At 47.9% G+C, this 2,785-nt stretch overlaps 1 long non-coding RNA gene across 1 annotated transcript in view; it reads left to right on the top strand.

Annotated features, from left to right (window-relative positions):
* The window catches only part of LOC107120652, a 13,837-nt gene extending 11,534 nt beyond the window's left edge, over nt 1–2,303 (top strand). Inside the window, exon 3 of the long non-coding RNA XR_001482829.1 lies at nt 1,538–2,303. This is a non-coding gene — a long non-coding RNA (uncharacterized LOC107120652). The remainder of the gene's footprint in view (nt 1–1,537) is intronic.
* The last annotated feature ends 482 nt before the right edge of the window (nt 2,304–2,785 follow it).

The raw sequence follows: 2,785 nt of genomic DNA, 5'->3' as shown, positions 1-2,785 counted from the left end.
AGCTGGTCGGTGCCCCCCCCCACCCCCCCCCCCCCCAGTTTTAAAAAGATTGGACCAGGGGTCCAATTTTATGGGGCCCCAAAGAAGGTGTCCCCCTCCTCCACTGACACCAATGAAAGGGGGAAAGGTATTTATTTTATTATCAGATGTATACCCCACCCTCCCAACTGTGCTCTCTTTAAATGCCTTCTAGCTGCACCCGATTAAAAGCCAAATAATATCAGCCATTATTCGGGTGTGGCTATTTCAGTAGCCAAATCTGATTCTCCAATCTGTATTTGGCTGAATAAATCCACCCCCCTCCAAAAAAAAATACCGATAAGCTATTTTTCAGGTATTTATTCAGTTCGGGATATACCAAGTGCACACGCTACCTGGGTCTCTCTCTTAGTCAGAAACTCTAACAAATGCACCACACTGACAAGCAGCCATTCTGGGGGGAGTAAAAAAGAGCCAGAGTCCAGCAGCACCTTAAAGACTAACAAAATTTGTGGCAGGAGATGAGCTTTCCTGAGTCACTATTCACTTATCCAGATAGTGAGCAGTGACTCACAGAAGCTCATACACTGCCACAAGTTTTGTTAATCTTGAAGGTGCTACTGGACTCTTGCTCTTTTTGACTGGTACAGACAGACTAACATGGCCCTTGATCTAATTCCCAGTTGAGTCATGCAAGCCATTTGATATCAAGTCACCTGATGGTTGCTGCCAGATCTGACCTAGTGGAATCCCCCTTCAGAGGCGAAAACTGCCATGGAAAGAGCCCCAGCTCCTTTCTCTGACTTCTACTGACAGGAACCACAGCTTGAAAGCTTGCAATACTTTTCTGGTTCCCTAGCTACTTCTACAATAGCCAGTGAGAGGATCCATTTCAAGAGTACTGGTTTGTGAGAGTTAGCCCCTTATGTATGTTTGTTTTTTACAGATTTCAGATCTTTTTGCACATCTGGGACATTTTTCAGGTTCATAGAATAAGAACATAAGAACATAAGAGAAGCCAATGTTGGATCAGGCCAATGGCCCATCTAGTCCAACACTCTGTGTCACACAGTGGCCAAAAACACCAGGTGCCCTCAGGAGGTCCACCAGCGGGGCCAGGACAGTAGGAGTCCTCTCACTGTTGCCCGCTCCCTCCAAGCACCAAGAATACAGAGCATCCCCTGCCCCAGACCGAGAGTCCCCATCTATACCCCGTGGCCAAGAGACACCGATGGACCTCTGCTCCATATGCCCATCCAATTCCCCCTTATAAGAACATCAGAGAAACCAAAACTGGATCAGGCCAGTGGCCCACCCAGTCCAACACTCTGTCACACAGTGGCAAAAAATACCAGGTGTCCTCAGGAGGTCCAGCAGTGGGGCCAGGATTTGTCTTGTCTGTTCATGGCTCGAGTCTCCAGACTTATGTATCCTCAGATATGGCCACTTTGAGAATTATGTATATATAAATACCAGGAACCACAGCCAAGTGTATACACACCTTGCTATCCTCTCCTATTTCTGACATCTATTTTTTGTTGTTGTTATCATTGTTCAGATTGAGAGGATATTCCAGAACATCAGGCCCTGCCTTCCTCCACCAGCATTTGCAAAGGAATCCGCTGGTACCTGCACAACTCCATCAGTTGAATCATGTACAATACCTTGCCTGAATCTGGATGCATATGTTGTCCCATGTGCGACTACGTGTGCTACTATGTGGGAGAATTCACAAAGGTCTTATTTGATGACTTTGTGATCGGCCTCGTGTATAACTGAAAGCACTCCTGATTTTGTGAATATACATCAAGAACCATACGCATCGGTCTCCATGGCACCGCTCTCAATTCCACGCGCAGATGCATGCACCAACACGTACGAGCCTGTCTCCGCACCACCATGCCCGCTCCCATGTGATCTCGCAGGTCAGGATCCCCTTTGCTCAGCCTCTGTCACGACACATACCGCTGTTTCTCCCAGTACATGCACCCTCACCAGTGTAATCTCATGCTCCACGTCATGCAGCAATAACTGCAGGGGTGGGAAAGGCGCAGCCTCTTGTGTGCCCAAGGTAGTGAAAATGTGGGCTACAAGATGTGGAATCTGGAACAATGACACCAACACAGCTTGCCCAACCAAAGCTTATTTTTCTTGGAAAGATGCCTCTTACGAGCCTTGACTCCGGAACACAATGCGCTGTTGCAGCCTGATCTCCATAACGCAAGTGAAGGACAATCAATCTTCTGTGTATTTACTGTAAGGTCCACAGTTTGGTGTAGTGGTTAAGTGTGCGGACTCTAATCTGGGAGAACCGGGTTTGATTCCCCACTCCTCCACTTGCACCTGCTGATATGACCTTGGGTCAGTCACAAGCTCTGGCACAGCTGTCCTCGAAAAAGAGCAGTTTGTGTCAGAGTTCTCTCAGCCCCACCCACCTCACAGGGTGTCTGTTGTGGGGAGGGGAAGGGAAAGGAGATTGTAAGCCGCTCTGAGACTCCAAGTGAAGGGCGGGGTATAAATCCAATCTCTTCTTCTTCTTCTTCTTCTTCTTCATACGTACAGTTTATTCCCAAATCAGTGTGTGTAAGAGTGCAACTTCAAATTGGCGTGACATGGCCATTCCTGCTCCCAGGGAACCCTGGGAACTGTAGTTTGGGAAGAAGGATTTCAAGCACTCTCACAAAACATTGTTGTCCAGGCTTTGTTAGGGTAGTGGTTGCAATTGTCCCTGTGGACACGGTGGGACCTGCTGATAGACTTCCTGGAGCTCATTGGATTCTTCCTCAAAGCTAGGGCTGCCAACCTC

This window comes from Gekko japonicus, unplaced genomic scaffold (genome assembly GCF_001447785.1).
Source record: "Gekko japonicus isolate JY-2015 unplaced genomic scaffold, Gekko_japonicus_V1.1 scaffold1842, whole genome shotgun sequence".
In the NCBI taxonomy this organism is placed as follows: domain Eukaryota; kingdom Metazoa; phylum Chordata; class Lepidosauria; order Squamata; family Gekkonidae; genus Gekko; species Gekko japonicus.
This window is presented reverse-complemented; position numbering and strand designations above follow the sequence as displayed.